Below are 22,990 nucleotides of genomic sequence, written 5' to 3'. Positions count from 1 at the left end.
CACAAACGGCAGCAGCAGCTCAGTATTGGGCTATCAGGGGCAGTAATAGGGACACCTATGGCAGCAGCGGCTCAGTATTGGGGTATCAGGTGCAGTAATAGGGACACATACGGCAGCAGAGGCTCAGTATTGGGGTATCAGGTGCACTAATAGGGACACATACGGCAGCAGCGGCTCAGTATTGGGATGTCAGGGGCAGTAATAGGGACACATACGGCAGCAGCGGCTCAGTATTGGGGTATCAGGGGCAGTAATAGGGACACATACGGCAGCAGCGGCTCAGTATTGGGGTATCAGGGGCAGAAATAGGGACACATACGACAGCAGAGGCTCAGTATTGGGGTATCAGGTGCAGTAATAGGGACACATACGGCAGCAGCGGCTCAGTATTGGGGTATCAGGTGCAGTAATAGGGACACATACGGCAGCAGAGGCTCAGTATTGGGGTATCAGGTGCAGTAATAGGGACACATACGGCAGCAGAGGCTCAGTATTGGGGTATCAGGTGCAGTAATAGGGACACATACGGCAGCAGCGGCTCAGTATTGGGGCATCAGGTGCAGTAATAGGGACACATACGGCAGCAGAGGCTCAGCATTGGGGTATCAGGTGCAGTAATAGGGACACATACGGCAGCAGCGGCTCAGCATTGGGGTACCAGGGGCAGTAATAGGGACACATACGGCAGCAGCTGCTCAGTATTGGGGTATCAGGGGCAGTAATAGGGACACATACGGCAGCAGCGGCTCAGTATTGGGATATAAGGGGCAGTAATAGGGACACATACGGCAGCAGCGGCTCAGTATTGGGGTATCAGGTGCAGTAATAGGGACACATACGGCAGCAGTGGCTCAGTATTGGGGTATCAGGTGCAGTAATAGGGACACATACGGCAGCAGCGGCTCAGCATTGGGGTATCAGGTGCAGTAATAGGGACACATACGGCAGCAGCGGCTCAGCATTGGGGTACCAGGGGCAGTAATAGGGACACATACGGCAGCAGCTGCTCAGTATTGGGGTATCATAGGCAGTAATAGGGACACATACGTCAGCAGCGGCTCAGTATTAGGGTATCAGGGGCAGTAATAAGGACACATACGGCAGCAGCGGCTCAGTATTGGGGTATCAGGTGCAGTAATAGGTACACATACGGCAGCAGTGGCTCAGTATTGGGGTATCAGGTGCAGTAATAGGGACACATACGGCAGCAGCAGCTCAGTATTGGGGTATCAGGGGCAGTAATAGGGTCACATACGGCAGCAGCGGCTCAGTATTGGGGTATCAGGTGCAGTAACAGGGACACATACGGCAGCAGCAGCTCAGTATTGGGGTATCAGGTGCAGTAATAGGGACACATACGACAACAGCGGCCCAAGTATTGGGGTCTCAGGTACAGTAATAGGGACACATACGGCAGCAGCTGCTCAGTATTGGGGTATCAGGTGGAGTAATAGGGGCACATACGGCAGCAGAGGCTCAGCATTGGGTTATAAGGGGCAGTGATAGGGACACATACGGCAGCAGGGGCTCAGTATTGATGTATCAGGTGCAGTAACAGGGTCACATATGGCAGAAGCGGCTCAGTATTGGGGTATCAGGTGCAGTAATAGGGACACATATGGCAGCAGAGGCTCAGTATTAGTGTATCAGGTGCAGTAATAGAGATACATACGGCAGCAGTGGCTCAGTATTGGGGTATCAGGGGCAGTAATAGCGACACATATGGCAGCAACGGCTCAGTATTGTGGTATCAGGGCCAGTAATAGGGACACATACGGCAGCAGCGGCTCAGTATTAGGGTATCAGGGGCAGTAATAAGGACACATATGGCAGCAGCGGCTCAGTATTGGGGTATCGGGGGGTAGTAATAGGGACACATACAGCAGCAGCGGCTCAGTATTAGGGTATCAGGGGCAGTAATAAGGACACATATGGCAGCAGCGGCTCAGTATTGGGGTATCAGGGGCAGTAATAGGGACACATACAGCAGCAGCGGCTCAGTATTGGAGTATCAGGTGGAGTAATAGGGACACATACGGCAGCAGCAGCTCAGTATTGGGGTATCAGGTGCAGTAATAGGGACACATACGGCAGCAGAGGCTCAGCATTGGGGTATCAGGGGCAGTAATAGGGACACATATAGCAGGAGCGGCTCAGTATTGGGGTATCAGGGGCAGTAATAAGGACACATATGGCAGCAGCGACTCAGTATTGGGGTATCAGGGGCAGTAATAGGGACACATACAGCAGCAGCGGCTCAGTATTGGAGTATCAGGTGGAGTAATAGGGACACATACGGCAGCAGCAGCTCAGTATTGGGGTATCAGGTGCAGTAATAGGGACACATACGGCAGCAGAGGCTCAGCATTGGGGTATCAGGGGCAGTAATAGGGACACATATAGCAGGAGCGGCTCAGTATTGGGGTATCAGGGGCAGTAATAAGGACACATACGGCAGCAGCGGCTCAGTATTGGGGTATCAGGTGCAGTAATAGGGACACATACGGCAGCAGCAGCTCAGTATTGGGATATCAGGGGCAGTAATAGGGACACCTATGGCAGCAGCGGCTCAGTATTGGGGTATCAGGTGCAGTAATTGGGACACATACGGCAGCAGAGGCTCAGTATTGGGGTATCAGGTGCAGTAATAGGGACACATACGACAGCAGCGGCTCAGTATTGGGGTATCAGGTGCAGTAATAGGGACATAAATGGCAGCAGCGGCTCAGTATTGGGATATCAGGGGCAGTAATAGGGACACATACGGCAGCAGCGGCTCAGTATTGGGGTATCAGGTGCAGTAATAGGGACACATACGGCAGCAGTGGCTCAGTATTGGGGTATCAGGTGCAGTAATAGGGACACATACGGCAGCAGCGGCTCAGTATTGGGGTATCAGGTGCAGTAACAGGGACACATACGGCAGCAGCAGCTCAGTATTGGGGTATCAGGTGCAGTAATAGGGACACATATGACATCAGCGGCCCAAGTATTTGGGTCTCAGGTACAGTAATAGGGACACATACGGCAGCAGCTGCTCAGTATTGGGGTATCAGGTGGAGTAATAGGGGCACATACGGCAGCAGAGGCTCAGCATTGGGTTATAAGGGGCAGTGATAGGGACACATACGGCAGCAGGGGCTCAGCATTGATGTATCAGGTGCAGTAACAGGGTCACATATGGCAGAAGCGGCTCAGTATTGGTGTATCAGGTGCAGTAATAGGGACACATACTGCAGCAGCGGCTCAGTATTGGGATATCAGCGGCAGTAATACGGACACATATGGCAGCAGAGGCTCAGTATTAGTGTATCAGGTGCAGCAATAGAGATACATACGGCAGCAGTGGCTCAGTATTGGGGTATCAGGTGCAGTAATAGGGACACATACGGCAGCAGAGGCTCAGTATTGGGGTATCAGGTGCACTAATAGGGACACATACGGCAGCAGCGGCTCAGTATTGGGATGTCAGGGGCAGTAATAGGGACACATACGGCAGCAGCGGCTCAGTATTGGGGTATCAGGGGCAGTAATAGGGACACATACGGCAGCAGCGGCTCAGTATTGGGGTATCAGGGGCAGAAATAGGGACACATACGACAGCAGCGGCTCAGTATTGGGGTATCAGGTGCAGTAATAGGGACACATACGGCAGCAGCGGCTCAGTATTGGGGTATCAGGTGCAGTAATAGGGACACATACGGCAGCAGAGGCTCAGTATTGGGGTATCAGGTGCAGTAATAGGGACACATACGGCAGCAGAGGCTCAGTATTGGGGTATCAGGTGCAGTAATAGGGACACATACGGCAGCAGCGGCTCAGTATTGGGGCATCAGGTGCAGTAATAGGGACACATACGGCAGCAGAGGCTCAGCATTGGGGTATCAGGTGCAGTAATAGGGACACATACGGCAGCAGCGGCTCAGCATTTGGGTACCAGGGGCAGTAATAGGGACACATACGGCAGCAGCTGCTCAGTATTGGGGTATCAGGGGCAGTAATAGGGACACATACGGCAGCAGCGGCTCAGTATTGGGATATAAGGGGCAGTAATAGGGACACATACGGCAGCAGCGGCTCAGTATTGGGGTATCAGGTGCAGTAATAGGGACACATACGGCAGCAGTGGCTCAGTATTGGGGTATCAGGTGCAGTAATAGGGACACATACGGCAGCAGCGGCTCAGCATTGGGGTATCAGGTGCAGTAATAGGGACACATACGGCAGCAGCGGCTCAGCATTGGGGTACCAGGGGCAGTAATAGGGACACATACGGCAGCAGCTGCTCAGTATTGGGGTATCATAGGCAGTAATAGGGACACATACGTCAGCAGCGGCTCAGTATTAGGGTATCAGGGGCAGTAATAAGGACACATACGGCAGCAGCGGCTCAGTATTGGGGTATCAGGTGCAGTAATAGGTACACATACGGCAGCAGTGGCTCAGTATTGGGGTATCAGGTGCAGTAATAGGGACACATACGGCAGCAGCAGCTCAGTTTTGGGGTATCAGGGGCAGTAATAGGGTCACATACGGCAGCAGCGGCTCAGTATTGGGGTATCAGGTGCAGTAACAGGGACACATACGGCAGCAGCAGCTCAGTATTGGGGTATCAGGTGCAGTAATAGGGACACATACGACAACAGCGGCCCAAGTATTGGGGTCTCAGGTACAGTAATAGGGACACATACGGCAGCAGCTGCTCAGTATTGGGGTATCAGGTGGAGTAATAGGGGCACATACGGCAGCAGAGGCTCAGCATTGGGTTATAAGGGGCAGTGATAGGGACACATACGGCAGCAGGGGCTCAGTATTGATGTATCAGGTGCAGTAACAGGGTCACATATGGCAGAAGCGGCTCAGTATTGGGGTATCAGGTGCAGTAATAGGGACACATATGGCAGCAGAGGCTCAGTATTAGTGTATCAGGTGCAGTAATAGAGATACATACGGCAGCAGTGGCTCAGTATTGGGATATCAGGGGCAGTAATAGCGACACATACGGCAGCAACGGCTCAGTATTGTGGTATCAGGGCCAGTAATAGGGACACATACGGCAGCAGCGGCTCAGTATTAGGGTATCAGGGGCAGTAATAAGGACACATATGGCAGCAGCGGCTCAGTATTGGGGTATCAGGGGCAGTAATAGGGACACATACAGCAGCAGCGGCTCAGTATTAGGGTATCAGGGGCAGTAATAAGGACACATATGGCAGCAGCGGCTCAGTATTGGGGTATCAGGGGCAGTAATAGGGACACATACAGCAGCAGCGGCTCAGTATTGGAGTATCAGGTGGAGTAATAGGGACACATACGGCAGCAGCAGCTCAGTATTGGGGTATCAGGTGCAGTAATAGGGACACATACGGCAGCAGAGGCTCAGCATTGGGGTATCAGGGGCAGTAATAGGGACACATATAGCAGGAGCGGCTCAGTATTGGGGTATCAGGGGCAGTAATAAGGACACATATGGCAGCAGCGGCTCAGTATTGGGGTATCAGGGGCAGTAATAGGGACACATACAGCAGCAGCGGCTCAGTATTGGAGTATCAGGTGGAGTAATAGGGACACATACGGCAGCAGCAGCTCAGTATTGGGGTATCAGGTGCAGTAATAGGGACACATACGGCAGCAGAGGCTCAGCATTGGGGTATCAGGGGCAGTAATAGGGACACATATAGCAGGAGCGGCTCAGTATTGGGGTATCAGGGGCAGTAATAAGGACACATACGGCAGCAGCGGCTCAGTATTGGGGTATCAGGTGCAGTAATAGGGACACATACGGCAGCAGCAGCTCAGTATTGGGATATCAGGGGCAGTAATAGGGACACCTATGGCAGCAGCGGCTCAGTATTGGGGTATCAGGTGCAGTAATAGGGACACATACGGCAGCAGAGGCTCAGTATTGGGGTATCAGGTGCAGTAATAGGGACACATACGACAGCAGCGGCTCAGTATTGGGGTATCAGGTGCAGTAATAGGGACATAAATGGCAGCAGCGGCTCAGTATTGGGATATCAGGGGCAGTAATAGGGACACATACGGCAGCAGCGGCTCAGTATTGGGGTATCAGGTGCAGTAATAGGGACACATACGGCAGCAGCGGTTCAGTATTGGGGTATCAGGTGCAGTAACAGGGACACATACGGCAGCAGCAGCTCAGTATTGGGGTATCAGGTGCAGTAATAGGGACACATACGACATCAGCGGCCCAAGTATTTGGGTCTCAGGTACAGTAATAGGGACACATACGGCAGCAGCTGCTCAGTATTGGGGTATCAGGTGGAGTAATAGGGGCACATACGGCAGCAGAGGCTCAGCATTGGGTTATAAGGGGCAGTGATAGGGACACATACGGCAGCAGGGGCTCAGCATTGATGTATCAGGTGCAGTAACAGGGTCACATATGGCAGAAGCGGCTCAGTATTGGTGTATCAGGTGCAGTAATAGGGACACATACTGCAGCAGCGGCTCAGTATTGGGATATCAGCGGCAGTAATACGGACACATATGGCAGCAGAGGCTCAGTATTAGTGTATCAGGTGCAGCAATAGAGATACATACGGCAGCAGTGGCTCAGTATTGGGGTATCAGGTGCAGTAATAGGGACACATACGGCAGCAGAGGCTCAGTATTGGGGTATCAGGGGCAGTAATAGCGACACATACGGCAGCAACGGCTCAGTATTGTGGTATCAGGGCCAGTAATAGGGACACATACGGCAGCAGCGGCTCAGTATTAGGGTATCAGGGGCAGTAATAAGGACACATATGGCAGCAGCGGCTCAGTATTGGGGTATCAGGGGCAGTAATAGGGACACATACAGCAGCAGCGGCTCAGTATTGGAGTATCAGGTGGAGTAATAGGGACACATACGGCAGCAGCAGCTCAGTATTGGGGTATCAGGTGCAGTAATAGGGACACATACGGCAGCAGAGGCTCAGCATTGGGGTATCAGGGGCAGTAATAGGGACACCTATGGCAGCAGTGGCTCAGTATTGGGGTATCAGGTGCAGTAATAGGGACACATACGGCAGCAGAGGCTCAGTATTGGGGTATCAGGTGCAGTAATAGGGACACATACGACAGCAGCGGCTCAGTATTGGGGTATCAGGTGCAGTAATAGGGACACATATGGCAGGAGCGGCTCAGTATTGGGGTATCAGGGGCAGTAATAAGGACACATACGGCAGCAGCGGCTCAGTATTGGGGTATCAGGTGCAGTAATAGGGACACATACGGCAGCAGCAGCTCAGTATTGGGATATCAGGGGCAGCAATAGGGACACCTATGGCAGCAGTGGCTCAGTATTGGGGTATCAGGTGCAGTAATAGGGACACATACGGCAGCAGAGGCTCAGTATTGGGGTATCAGGTGCAGTAATAGGGACACATACGACAGCAGCGGCTCAGTATTGGGGTATCAGGTGCAGTAATAGGGACATAAATGGCAGCAGCGGCTCAGTATTGGGATATCAGGGGCAGTAATAGGGACACATACGGCAGCAGTGGCTCAGTATTGGGGTATCAGATGCAGTAATAGGGACACATACGGCAGCAGAAGCTCAGTATTGGGGTATCAGGGGCAGTAATAGGGTCACATACGGCAGCAGCGGCTCAGTATTGGGGTATCAGGTGCAGTAATAGGGACATAAAAGGCAGCAGCGGCTCAGTATTGGGGTATCAGGTGCAGTAATAGGGACACATACGGCAGCAGTGGCTCAGTATTGGGGTGTCAGGTGCAGTAATAGGGACACATACGGCAGCAGAAGCTCAGTATTGGGGTATCAGGGGCAGTAATAGGGTCACATACGGCAGCAGCGGCTCAGTATTGGGGTATCAGGTGCAGTAACAGGGACACATACGGCAGCAGCAGCTCAGTATTGGGGTATCAGGTGCAGTAATAGGAACACATACGACAACAGCGGCCCAAGTATTGGGGTCTCAGGTACAGTAATAGGGACACATACGGCAGCAGCTGCTCAGTATTGGGGTATCAGGGGCAGTAATAGGGACACATACGTCAGCAGCGGCTCAGTATTGGGATATCAGGGGCAGTAATAGGGACACATACGGCAGCAGCGGCTCAGTATTGGGGTATTATGTGCAGTAATAGGGACACATACGGCAGCAGCAGCTCAGTATTGGGGTATCAGGGGCAGTAATAGGGTCACATACGGCAGCAGCGGCTCAGTATTGGGGTATCAGGTGCAGTAACAGGGACACATACGGCAGCAGCAGCTCAGTATTGGGGTATCAGGTGCAGTAATAGGGACACATACGACAACAGCGGCCCAAGTATTGGGGTCTCAGGTACAGTAATAGGGACACATACGGCAGCAGCTGCTCAGTATTGGGGTATCAGGTGGAGTAATAGGGGCACATACGGCAGCAGAGGCTCAGCATTGGGTTATAAGGGGCAGTGATAGGGACACATACGGCAGCAGGGGCTCAGTATTGATGTATCAGGTGCAGTAACAGGGTCACATATGGCAGAAGTGGCTCAGTATTGGGGTATCAGGTGCAGTAATAGGGACACATACTGCAGCAGCGGCTCAGTATTGGGATATCAGAGGCAGTAATAGGGACACATATGGCAGCAGAGGCTCAGTATTAGTGTATCAGGTGAAGTAATAGAGATACATACGGCAGCAGTGGCTCAGTATTGGGGTATCAGGGGCAGTAATAGCGACATATACGGCAGCAACGGCTCAGTATTGTGGTATCAGGGCCAGTAATAGGGACACATACGGCAGCAGCGGCTCAGTATTAGGGTATCAGGGGCAGTAATAAGGACACATATGGCAGCAGCGGCTCAGTATTGGGGTATCAGGGGCAGTAATAGGGACACATACAGCAGCAGCGGCTCAGTATTAGGGTATCAGGGGCAGTAATAAGGACACATACGGCAGCAGCGGCTCAGTATTGGAGTATCAGGTGGAGTAATAGGGACACATAAGGCAGCAGCAGCTCAGTATTGGGGTATCAGGTGCAGTAATAGGGACACATACGGCAGCAGCGGCTCAGTATTGGGGTATCAGGTGCAGCAATAGGGACACATACGGCAGCAGAGGCTCAGCATTGGGGTATCAGGGGCAGTAATAGGGACACATATGGCTGGAGCGGCTCAGTATTGGGGTATCAGGGGCAGAAATAAGGACACATACGGCAGCAGCAGCTCAGTATTGGGGTATCAGGTGCAGTAATAGGGACACATACGGCAGCAGCAGCTCAGTATTGGGATATCAGGGGCAGTAATAGGGACACCTATGGCAGCAGCGGCTCAGTATTGGGGTATCAGGGGCAGTAATAGGGGCACATACGGCAGCAGCGGCTCAGTATTGGGGTATCAGGGGCAGTAATAGGGACACATACGGCAGCAGCGGCTCAGTATTGGGGTATCAGGGGCAGTAATAGGGACACATACGACAGCAGCGGCTCAGTATTGGGCTATCAGGTGCAGTAATAGGGAAACATACGGCAGCAGCGGCTCAGTATTGGGGTATCAGGTGCAGTAATAGGGACACATACGGCAGCAGAGGCTCAGTATTGGGGTATCAGGTGCAGTAATAGGGACACATACGGCAGCAGAGGCTCAGTATTGGGGTATCAGGTGCAGTAATAGGGACACATACGGCAGTAGCGGCTCAGTATTGGGGCATCAGGTGCAGTAATAGGGACACATACGGCAGCAGAGGCTCAGCATTGGGGTATCAGGTGCAGTAATAGGGACACATACGGCAGCAGCGGCTCAGCATTGGGGTACCAGGGGCAGTAATAGGGACACATACGGCAGCAGCTGCTCAGTATTGGGGTATCAGGGGCAGTAATAGGGACACATACGTCAGCAGCGGCTCAGTATTGGGATATAAGGGGCAGTAATAAGGACACATACGGCAGCAGCGGCTCAGTATTGGGGTATCAGGTGCAGTAATAGGGACACATACGGCAGCAGTGGCTCAGTATTGGGGTATCAGGTGCAGTAATAGGGACACATACGGCAGCAGCGGCTCAGCATTGGGGTATCAGGTGCAGTAATAGGGACACATATGGCAGCAGCGGCTCAGCATTGGGGTACCAGGGGCAGTAATAGGGACACATACGGCAGCAGCTGCTCAGTATTGGGATATCAGGGGCAGTAATAGGGACACATACGTCAGCAGCGGCTCAGTATTGTGGTATCAGGGGCAGTAATAGGGACACATACGGCAGCAGCGGCTCAGTATTGGGATATCAGGGGCAGTAATAGGGACACATACGGCAGCAGCGGCTCAGTATTGGGGTATCATGGGCAGTAATAGGGACACATACGGCAGCAGCGGCTCAGTATTGGGGTATCAGGGGCAGTAATAGGGACACATATGGCAGCAGCGGCTCAGTATTGGGGTATCAGGGGCAGTAATAGGGACACATACGGCAGCAGAGGCTCAGTATTGGGGTATCAGGTGCAGTAATAGGCACACATACGGCAGCAGCGGCTCAGTATTGGGATATCAGGGGCAGTAATAGGGACACATACGGCAGCAGCGGCTCTGTATTGGGGTATCAGGTGCAGTAATAGGGACACATACGACAGCAGCGGCTCAGTATTGGGGTATCAGGTGCAGTAATAGGGACATAAACGGCAGCAGCGGCTCAGTATTGGGGTATCAGGTGCAGTAATAGGGACACATGCGGCCGCAGAGGCTCAGTATTGGGGTATCAGGTGCAGTAATAGGGACACATATGGCAGCAGCGGCTCAGTATTGGGGTATCAGGTGCAGTAATAGGGACACATACGGCAGCAGCGGCTCAGTATTGGGGCATCAGGTGCAGTAATAGGGACACATACAGCAGCAGCGGCTCAGCATTGGGGTACCAGGGGCAGTAATAGGGACACATACGGCAGCAGCGGCTCAGTATTGAGGTGTCAGGTGCAGTAATAGGGACACATATGGCAGCAGCAGCTCAGTATTGGAGTATCAGTGGCAGTAATAGGAACACATATGGCAGCAGCGGCTCAGTATTGGGGTATCAGGGGCAGTAATAGGGACACATATGGCAGCAGCGGCTCAGTATTGGGGTATCAGGTGCAGTAATAGGGACACATATGGCAGCAGCGGCTCAGCATTGGGGTACCAGGGGCAGTAATAGGGACACATACGGCAGCAGTGGCTCAGTATTGGTGTATCAGGGGCAGTAATAGGGACACATATGGCAGCAGCGGCTCAGCATTGGGGTACCAGGGGCAGTAATAGGGACACATACGGCAGCAGCGGCTCAGTATTGAGGTATCAGGTGCAGTAATAGGGACACATACGGCAGCAGCGGCTCAGTATTGGAGTATCAGGGGCAGTAATCGGGACACATACGGCAGCAGCGGCTCAGTATTGGAGTATCAGGGGCAGTAATAGGGACACATACGGCAGCAGCGGCTCAGTATTTGGGTATCAGGGGCAGTAATAGGGACACATACGGCAGCAGCGGCTCAGTATTGGGGTATCAGGTGCAGTAATAGGGACACATACGGTAGCAGCGGCTCAGTATTGGGGTATCAGGTGCAGCAATAGGGACACATACGGCAGCAGCGGCTCAGCATTGGGGTATCAGGTGCAGTAATATGGACACATACGGCAGCAGCGGCTCAGCATTGGGGTACCAGGGGCAGTAATAGGGACACATACGGCAGCAGCTGCTCAGTATTGGGGTATCAGGGGCAGTAATAGGGACACATACGTCAGCAGCGGCTCAGTATTGGGATATCAGTGGCAGTAATAGGGACACATACGGCAGCAGCCTCTCAGTATTGAGGTATCAGGTGCAGTAATAGGGACACATATGGCAGCAGAGGCTCAGTATTGGAGTATCAGGTGCAGTAATAGCGACACATACGGCAGCAGCGGCTCAGTATTGGGGTATCAGGTGCAGTAATAGGGACACATACGGCAGCAGCGGCTCAGTATTGGGGTATCAGGTGCAGTAATAGGGACACATACGGCAGCAGCGGCTCAGTATTGGGGTATCAGGTGCAGTAATAGGGTCACATACGGCAGCAGCAGCTCAGTATTGGGGTATCAGGTGCAGTAATAGGGACACATACGGCAACAGCGGCCCAAGTATTGGGGTCTCAGGTACAGTAATAGGGACACATACGGCAGCAGCTGCTCAGTATTGGGGTATCAGGTGGAGTAATAGGGGCACATACGGCAGCAGAGGCTCAGTATTGAGGTATCAGATGCATTAATAGGGACACATATGGCAGCAGCGGCTCAGCATTGGGGTATCAGGGGCAGTAATAGGGACACATGGCAGGAGTGGCTCAGTATTGGGGTATCAGGGGCAGTAATTAAGACACATACGGCAGCAGCGGCTCAGTATTGGGGTATCAGGTGCAGTAATAGGGACACATACGGCAGCAGCGGCTCAGCATTGGGGTACCAGGGGCAGTAATAGGGACACATACGGCAGCAGCTGCTCAGTATTTGTGTATCAGGGGCAGTAATAGGGACACATACGGCAGCAGCGGCTCAGAATTGAGGTATCAGGTGCAGTAATAGGGACACATATGGCAGCAGCGGCTCAGTATTGGAGTATCAGTGGCAGTAATAGGGACACATATGGCAGCAGCGGCTCAGTATTGGGGTATCAGGGTCAGTAATAGGGACACATATGGCAGCAGCGGCTCAGTATTGGGGTATCAGGTGCAGTAATAGGGACACATATGGCAGCAGCGGCTCAGCATTGGGGTACCAGGGGCAGTAATAGGGACACATACGGCAGCAGTGGCTCAGTATTGGGGTATCAGGGGCAGTAATAGGGCCACATACGGCAGCAGCGGCTCAGTATTGAGGTATCAGGTGCAGTAATAGGGACACATACGGCAGCAGCGGCTCAGTATTGGAGTATCAGGGGCAGTAATCGGGACACATACGGCAGCAGCGGCTCAGTATTGGAGTATCAGGGGCAGTAATAGGGACACATACGGCAGCAGCGGCTCAGTATTTGGGTATCAGGGGCAGTAATAGGGACACATACGGCAGCAGCGGCTCAGTATTGGGGTATCAGGTGCAGTAATAGGGACACATACGGCAGCAGCGGCTCAGTATTGGGGTATCAGGTGCAGCAATAGGGACACATACGGCAGCAGCGGCTCAGCATTGGGGTATCAGGTGCAGTAATATGGACACATACGGCAGCAGCGGCTCAGCATTGGGGTACCAGGGGCAGTAATAGGGACACATACGTCAGCAGCTGCTCAGTATTGGGATATCAGTGGCAGTAATAGGGACACATGCGGCAGCAGCGGCTCAGTATTGGGATATCAGTGGCAGTAATAGGGACACATGCGGCAGCAGCGGCTCAGTATTGGAGTATCAGGTGCAGTAATAGGGACACATACGGCAGCAGCGGCTCAGTATTGGGGTATCACGTGCAGTAATAGGGACACATACGGCAGCAGCGGCTCAGTATTGGGGTATCAGGTGCAGTAATAGGGACACATACGGCAGCAGCAGCTCAGTATTGGGGTATCAGGGGCAGTAATAGGGTCACATACGGCAGCAGCGGCTCAGTATTGGGGTATCAGGTGCAGTAATAGGGACACATACGGCAGCAGCAGCTCAGTATTGGGGTATCAGGGGCAGTAATAGGGTCACATACGGCAGCAGCGGCTCAGTATTGGGGTATCAGGTGCAGTAATAGGGACACATACGGCAGCAGCAGCTCAGTATTGGGGTATCAGGTGCAGTAATAGGGACACATACGGCAACAGCGGCCCAAGTATTGGGGTCTCAGGTACAGTAATAGGGACACATACGGCAGCAGCTGCTCAGTATTGGGATATCAGGTGGAGTAATAGGGGCACATACGGCAGCAGAGGCTCAGCATTGGGTTATAAGGGGCAGTGATAGGGACATATACGGCAGCAGGGGCTCAGTATTGATGTATCAGGTGCAGTAACAGGGTCACATATGGCAGCAGCGGCTCAGTATTGGGGTATCAGGGGCAGTAATAGGGACACATACGGCAGCAGCGGCTCAGTATTAGGGTATCAGGTGCAGTAATAGGGACACATACTGCAGCAGCGGCTCAGTATTGGGATATCAGAGGCAGTAATAGGGAGACATATGGCAGCAGAGGCTCAGTATTGGGGTATCAGGTGCAGTAATAGAGATACATACGGCAGCAGTGGCTCAGTATTGGGGTATCAGGGGCAGTAATAGCGACACATACGGCAGCAACGGCTCAGTATTGTGGTATCAGGGCCAGTAATAGGGACACATACGGCAGCAGCGGCTCAGTATTGGGGTATCAGGGGCAGTAATAGGTACACATATGGGAGCAGCGGCTCAGTATTAGGGTATCAGGGGCAGTAATAAGGACACATATGGCAGCAGCGGCTCAGTATTGGGGTATCAGAGGCAGTAATAGGGACACATGCAGCAGCAGCGGCTCAGTATTGAGGTATCAGGTGCAGTATTAGGGACACATATGGCAGCAGCGGCTCAGTATTGGGGTATCAGGTGCAGTAATAGGGACACATGCAGCAGCAGCGGCTCAGTATTGGAGTATCAGGTGGAGTAATAGGGACGCATACGGCAGCAGCAGCTCAGTATTGGGGTATCAGGTGCAGTAATAGGGACACATACGGCAGCAGAGGCTCAGCATTGGGGTATCAGGGGCAGTAATAGGGACACATGGCAGGAGTGGCTCAGTATTGGGGTATCAGGTGCAGTAATAGGGACACATACGGCAGCAGCAGCTCAGTATTGGGATATCAGGGGCAGTAATAGGGACACCTATGGCAGCAGCGGCTCAGTATTGGGGTATCAGGTGCAGTAATAGGGACACAAACGACAGCAGCGTCTCAGTATTGGGATATCAGGGGCAGTAATAGGGACACATACGGCAGCAGCGGCTCAGTATTGGGGTATCAGGTGCAGTAATAGGGACACATGGCAGCAGCGGCTCAGTATTGGGATATCAGGTGCAGTAATAGGGTCACATATGGCAGCAGCGGCTCAGTATTGGGGTATCAGGTGCAGTAATAGGGACACATACGGCAGCAGAGGCTCAGTATTGGGGTATCAGGTGCAGTAATAGGCACACATACGGCAGCAGCGGCTCAGTATTGGGATATCAGGGGCAGTAATAGGGACACAAACGACAGCAGCGGCTCAGTATTGGGGTATCAGGTGCAGTAATAGGGACATATACGGCAGCAGAGGCTCAGTATTGGGGTATCAGGTGCAGTAATAGGGACACATACGGCAGCAGAGGCTCTGTATTGGGGTATCAGGTGCAGTAATAGGGACACATACGGCAGCAGAGGCTCAGTATTGGGGTATCAGGTGCAGTAATAGGGACACATATGGCAGCAGCGGCTCAGTATTGGGTTATCAGGTGCAGCAATAGGCACACATACGGCAGCAGCGGCTCAGTATTGGGGTATCAGGTGCAGTAATAGGGTCACATACAGCAGCAGTGGCTCAGTATTGGAATATTAGGGGCAGTAATAGGGACACATACGGCAGCAGCGGCTCAGTATTGGGGTATCAGGTGCAGTAATAGGGACACATACGACAGCAGCAGCTCAGTATTTGGGTAGCAGGTGCAGTAATAGGGACACATACGACAGCAGCGGCTCAGTATTGGGGTAGCAGGTGCAGTAATAGGGACACAAATACGACAGCAGCGGCTCAGTATTGGGATATCAGCAGGATGAGGGGTTCATGCAGGTTGGGAATAGATGGTGATAGGGCTGGAATATGAGAAGTGAAATGTGTCTTTGTTGTATTCTCTGCAGACGAGTTGTAGCTGGAAGAAGTTGTCATGTCGGTCTGGGCCAGATGGAAAAGTCGGGAAAAGTGAACGATTCCATCAGAAAGGACGTCAGCGGTAAGACATTATCTGTGACTGTGCTGTGATCTGTTATATGTTCTGTAGGGCTGGTATCTACCACTGACCATATGGCGGTAATATCCTAATTGGTCTTTATATTGAGATTATCTTCAGTAACAGCGCGGTCATGTGCTAAGGTTCTCCTCCAGTATTAGGGCACGTCACCGAGTTGTAATCAAGGTTACCTGGTTAGGGGCCCACTCAGAAGTTTCGCCCCCCCTGAACCAAAACCCTAGCTACGCCTCTGCATAGTGGTGACCAGTAGTGAATGCCAATAATGAATAGAGATAGGTGTAGTTTTAAAAAGTTGTGGCACAAATGGTAAGGCAATTCTGCAGTATGAGGAGGCCTACAAGTCCTCCTGGCTTTGGGACCCTATCCTACCCATTCTTTGGATAGGTGATCATTGCCAGTCTGTCTTGGCGCATTGCCCACTTTGTGCCTATGTGGACAGTGCGACTAGCTCGGTTATGGATGTGTATTTCCTGTGCCTTTTGTAATGTATTACATTGCATTTTATTTATAGAGCCCTATGAACGGAAATATTAAAGAAAAGACCAATCACTGGGAGCGTGATATGCTATGAGGGACGTACCCTGTCATTGTCATATCTACTCTGGGGAAGCAGAGACAGGGACTTTTTGTTTGATACAGATAGATATCAGAACACGTACCTTATGCAAGCAGATTGCTATCATATAGCAGATCTTATGTGTTAAACTATGCAAAACCAGCTGAGATCTGGAGAATTCAGCTCCCCAATAAGTACGTGAACGTGTGGCTGACGTGTGGCAAAAGGTAAGTGGGGAATTGTATAGATTATATAGCTTAGTGTCTAGTTACTATATATAATGATAAGATGACGTTATTGTCAATTAAATAAAAAAAAATTGAAACATAATAAACTTTACATTTTCAAACGTTTATTTTAAAATCTAAATGTTAAGTTTTAAAATATATTTTTATTATCCTAAAAAGGAATATGGCTGGTATATGCCATCATTGATGTATAGCTGGAGCTTTAAACTGTTTTGAGACTTGTAGTCCTGTGATTTTCCTTTAGGAGAGCAAGAAAAAAAAAAGAAGTATTGGTCTGGTCTGCATACATTTTTCCCTATTATAGTCTATGTTACAGAGGCTGAGTGCATTTGTTTGATTATTACATAAGTCCCACAGACAATAATCACAAAAGATAAGAGCCAACTCTTCCCTACTTCACCACCTTTTTGCAACAAATGCCGGATGGGTTCTGGAACTCAAAAATAGTCATTCATGGAACATCCCTTTAAATATTAATGAGGTGTAGGCTACTATTTCTTATTACATCTTTTAAAACAATGTTGATGTTTGTTTTTTATCCTGACCTTAAAAATATGTTTTAGAAGTCTCTGCAAAACACAATAATAGGTCTGAAAAATTACAGGCAACCAGAAAATGGTTATCTGAGTCATTCATGACTGGATGGGATAATCATATCAAAGGATTATTTCAAAAAGTCATGTTTCTCCTATCTGTACTATAGGGGATAAGTTATTGATCTGTGAAGATCCACCACTGGGTCCCCCAGCATTCCAAGATCAGGGTTTTGGAACTTCATGAACATGACTTTGCAGCCTGTCCTGATGGATCAGAGGGGCACATGCTCAACCTCCGCTTTATTCATAGGTCTATGACACTGCCTTAAAAAGGCAATTCCATAGACAATGAATGGAGCATAGGTTGAGCATGCACATTCCACTCCATACAAGATGGGGCTGCAAAACATCATTTTCAGGGGTTCCAGTTAGATTTCAGGATTAGTTAGTCCAGTTAGATCCCAATCTCAAGATTGTTGGGGGTCCCAGTGGTCAGTCCTCAGCAATTAGCAAATTAACTTGATTTTTTATATACAGGTCCTTCTCAAAAAATTAGCATATAGTGTTAAATTTCATTATTTACCATAATGTAATGATTACAATTAAACTTTCATATATTATAGATTCATTATCCACCAACTGAAATTTGTCAGGTCTTTTATTGTTTTAATACTGATGATTTTGGCATACAACTCCTGATAACCCAAAAAACCTGTCTCAATAAATTAGCATATTTCACCCATCCAATCAAATAAAAGTGTTTTTTTAATAACAAACAAAAAAACCATCAAATAATAATGTTCAGTTATGCACTCAATACTTGGTCGGGAATCCTTTGGCAGAAATGACTGCTTCAATGCGGCGTGGCATGGAGGCAATCAGCCTGTGACACTGCTGAGATGTTATGGAGGCCCAGGATGCTTCAATAGCGGCCTTAAGCTCATCCAGAGTGTTGGGTCTTGCGTCTCTCAACTTTCTCTTCACAATATCCCACAGATTCTCTATGGGGTTCAGGTCAGGAGAGTTGGCAGGCCAATTGAGCACAGTAATACCATGGTCAGTAAACCATTTACCAGTGGTTTTGGCACTGTGAGCAGGTGCCAGGTCGTGCTGAAAAATGAAATCTTCATCTCCATAAAGCATTTCAGCCGATGGAAGCATGAAGTGCTCCAAAATCTCCTGATAGCTAGCTGCATTGACCCTGCCCTTGATGAGACACAGTGGACCAACACCAGCAGCTGACATGGCACCCCACACCATCACTGACTGTGGGTACTTGACACTGGACTTCAGGCATTTTGGCATTTCCTTCTCCCCAGTCTTCCTCCAGACTCTGGCACCTTGATTTTCGAATGACATGCAAAATTTGCTTTCATCAGAAAAAAGTACTTGGGACCACTTAGCAACAGTCCAGTGCTGCTTCTCTGTAGCTCAAAAGTGGCTTTACCTGGGGAATGCGGCACCTGTAGCCCATTTCCTGCACACGCCTGTGCACGGTGGCTCTGGATGTTTCCACACCAGACTCAGTCCACTGCTTCCTCAGGTTCCCCAAGGTCTGGAATCGGTCCTTCTCCACAATCTTCCTCAGGGTCCGGTCTCCTCTTCTCGTTGTACAGCGTTTTCTGCCACATTGTTTCCTTCCAACAGACTTACCATTGAGGTGCCTTGATACAGCACTCTGGGAACAGCCTATTTGTTGAGAAATTTCTTTCTGGGTCTTACCCTCTTGCTTGAGGGTGTCAATGATGGCCTTCTTGACATCTGTCAGGTCGCTAGTCTTACCCATGATGGGGGTTTTGAGTAATGAACCAGGCAGGGAGTTTATAAAAGCCTCAGGTATCTTTTGCATGTGTTTAGAGTTAATTAGTTGATTCAGAAGATTAGGGTAATAGGTCGTTTAGAGAACCTTTTCTTGATATGCTAATTTATTGAGACAGGTTTTTTGGGTTATCAGGAGTTGTATGCCAAAATCATCAGTATTAAAACAATATAAGACCTGACAAATTTCAGTTGGTGGATAATGAATCTATAATATATGAAAGTTTAATTGTAATCATTACATTATGGTAAATAATGAAATTTAACACTATATGCTAATTTTTTGAGAAGGACCTGTATATGCACAGTGGGTACGGAAAGTATTCAGACCCCTTTAAATTTTTCACTCTTTGTTTCATTGCAGCCATTTGGTAAATTCAAAAAAAGTTGTTTTTTTCTCATTAACCCCTTTACCCCCAAGGGTGGTTTGCACGTCAATGACCAGGCCAATTTTTACAATTCTGACCACTGTCCCTTTATGAGGTTATAACTCTGGAACGCTTCAACGGATCCCAGTGATTCTGACATTGTTTTCTCGTGACATATTGTACGTCATGATAGTGGTAAAATTTCTTTGATAGTACCTGCGTTTATTTGTGAAAAAAACGGAAATTTGGCGAAAATTTGGAAAATTTCGCAATTTTCAAACTTTGAATTTTTATGCAATTAAATCACAGAGATATGTCACACAAAATACTTAATAAGTAACATTTCCCACATGTCTCCTTTACATCAGCATAATTTTGGAACCAAATTTTTTTTTTGTTAGGGAGTTATAAGGGTTAAAAGTTGACCAGCAATTTCTCATTTTTACAAAACCATTTTTTTTTAGGGACCACATCTCATTTGAAGTCATTTTGAGGGGTCTATATGATAGAAAATACCCAAGTGTGACACCATTCTAAAAACTGCACCCCTCAAGGTGCTCAAAACCACATTCAAGAAGTTTATTAACCCTTCAGGTGTTTAATAGGAATTTTTGGAATGTTTAAATAAAAATGAACATTTAACTTTTTTACACAAAAAATTTACTTCAGCTCCAATTTGTTTTATTTTACCAAGGGTAACAGGAGAAAATGGACCCCAAAAGTTGTTGTCCAATTTGTCCTGAGTACGCTGATATCCCATATGTGGCAGTAAACCACTGTTTGGGCGCATGGGAGAGCTCGGAAGGGAAGGAGCGCCGTTTGACTTTTCAATGCAAAATTGACAGGAATTGAGATGGGACGCCATGTTGCGTTTGGAGAGCCACTGATGTGCCTAAGCATTGAAACCCCCCACAAGTGACACCATTTTGGAAAGTAGACCCCCTAAGGAACTTATCTAGAGGTGTGGTGAGCACTTTGACCCACCAAGTGCTTCACAGAAGTTTATAATGCAGAACCGTAAAAATAAAAAATCATATTTTTTCACAAAAATTATATTTTTGCCCCCAATTTTTTATTTTTCCAAGGGTAAGAGAAGAAATTGGACCTCAAAGGTTGTTGTCCAATTTGTCCTGAGTATGCTGATACCCCATATGTGGCAGTAAACCACTGTTTGGGCGCATGGGAGAGCTCGGAAGGGAAGGAGCGCCGTTTGACTTTTCAATGCAAAATTGACAGGAATTGAGATGGGACGCCATGTTGCGTTTGGAGAGCCACTGATGTGCCTAAACATTGAAACCCCCCACAAGTGACACCATTTTGGAAAGTAGACCCCCTAAGGAACTTATCTGGATGTGTGGTGAGCACTTTGACCCACCAAGGGCTTCACAGAAGTTTATAATGCAGAGCCATAAAAATAAAACAAAATTTTTTTCCCACAAAAATTATTTTTTAGCCCCCAGTTTTGTATTTTCCCTAGGGTAACAGGAGAAATTGGACCCCAAAAGTTATTGTCCAATTTGTCCTGAGTACGCTGATACCCCATATGTGGGGGGGGAACCACCGTTTGGGCGCATGGGAGGGCTCGGAAGGGAAGGAGCGCCATTTGGAATGCAGACTTAGATGGAATGGTCTGCAGGCGTCACATTGCGTTTGCAGAGCCCCTAATGTACCTAAACAGTAGAAACCCCCACAAGTGACACCATTTTGGAAAGTATACCCCCTAAGGAACTCATCTTGAGGTGTTGTGAGAGCTTTGAACCCCCAAGTATTTCACTACAGTTTATAACGCAGAGCCGTGCAAATGAAAAATATTTTTTTTCCACAAAAATTATATTTTAGCCCCCAGTTTTGTATTTTTCCAAGGTTAGCAGGAGAAATTGGACCCTAAATGTTGTTGTCCAATTTGTCCTGAGTACGCTGATACCCGATATGTGGGGGGGAACCACCGTTTGGGCGCATGGGAGGGCTCGGAAGGGAAGGAGCATCATTTGGAATGCAGACTTAGATGGATTGGTCTGCAGGCGTCACATTGCGTTTGCAGAGCCCTTAATGTACCTAAACAGTAGAAACCCCCCACAAGTGACACCATTTTGGAAAGTAGACCCCCTAAGGAACTCATCTTGATGTGTTGTGAGAGCTTTGAACCCCCAAGTATTTCACTACAGTTTATAACGCAGAGCCGTGCAAATAAAAAATATTTTTTTTTCCACAAAAATTATATTTTAGCCCCCAGTTTTGTATTTTTCCAAGGTTAGCAGGAGAAATTGGACCCTAAATATTGTTGTCCAATTTGTCCTGAGTACGCTGATACCCGATATGTGGGGGGGAACCACCGTTTGGGCGCATGGGAGGGCTCGGAAGAGAAGGAGCATCATTTGGAATGCAGACTTAGATGGATTGGTCTGCAGGCATCACATTGGGTTTGCAGAGCCCCTAATGTACCTAAACAGTAGAAACCCCCCACAAGTGACCCCATATTGGAAACTAGACCCCTCAATGAACTTATCTAGATTTGTTGTGAGAACTTTGAACCCCCAAGTGTTTCACTACAGTTTATAACGCAGAGCCGTAAAAATAAAAAATCTTTTTGTTTTCCCTCAAAAATTATTTTTTAGCCCCCAGTTTTGTATTTTCTCAAGGGTAACAGGAGAAATTGGACCACAAAAGTTGTTGTCCTATTTGTCCTGAGTACGCTGATACCCCATATGTTGGGATAAACCCCTGTTTGGGCACACGGGAGAGCTCGGAAGGGAAGGAGCACTGTTTTACTTTTTCAACGCAGAATTGGCTGGAATTGAGATCGGCCGCCATGTCGTGATTGGAGAGCCCCTGATGTGCCGAAACAGTGGAAACCCCCCAATTATAACTGAAACCCTAATCTAAACACACCCCTAACCCTAATTCCAACGGTAACCCTAACCACACCTCTAACCCTGACACACCCCTAACCCTAATCCCAACCCTATTCCCAACTGTAAATGTAATCTAAACCCTAACCCTAACTTTAGCCCCAACCCTAACTGTAGCCCCAACCCTAACCCTAGCCCTAACCCTAGCCCTAACCCTAGCCCTAACCCTAATCCTTGCCCTAACTCTAGCCCTAACCCTAACCCTAGCCCAAATCCTAACCCTAGCCCTAACCCTAGCCCTAACCCTAGCCCTAACCCTAGCCCTAGCCCTAACCCTAGCCCTAATGGGAAAATGGAAATAAATACATTTTTTTAATTTTTCCCTAACTAAGGGGGTGATGAAGGGGGGTTTGATTTACTTTTATAGCGAGTTTTTTAGCGGATTTTTATGATTGGCAGCCGTCACACACTGAAAGACGCTTTTTATTGCAAAAAATATTTTTTGCAATACCACATTTTGAGAGCTATAATTTTTCCATATTTTGGTCCACAGAGTCATGTGAGGTCTTGTTTTTTGCGGGACGAGTTGACATTTTTATTGAAAACATTTTCGGGCACGTGACATTTTTTGATCGCTTTTTATTCCGATTTTTGTGAGGAAGAATGACCAAAAACCAGCTATTCATGAATTTCTATTGGGGGAGGCGTTTTGTACCGTTCCG

General features: G+C 49.0%; 1 protein-coding gene across 1 annotated transcript in view; it reads left to right on the top strand.

Moving 5' to 3' along the window:
• The first annotated feature begins 16,546 nt into the window (after nt 1–16,546).
• Nucleotides 16,547–22,990, top strand: part of LOC138657631 (interleukin-6 receptor subunit beta-like) — a 129,215-nt gene continuing 122,771 nt past the window's right edge. The window contains exon 1 of the mRNA XM_069745366.1: nt 16,547–16,676. The gene's annotated coding sequence lies outside the window, so the exon portion shown is untranslated. The remainder of the gene's footprint in view (nt 16,677–22,990) is intronic.

Source organism: Ranitomeya imitator, chromosome 1, assembly GCF_032444005.1.
Source record: "Ranitomeya imitator isolate aRanImi1 chromosome 1, aRanImi1.pri, whole genome shotgun sequence".
NCBI lineage: Eukaryota > Metazoa > Chordata > Amphibia > Anura > Dendrobatidae > Ranitomeya > Ranitomeya imitator.
The sequence above is the reverse complement of the archived record's forward strand: the minus strand, read 5'-3'. Positions and strand labels throughout refer to the sequence as shown.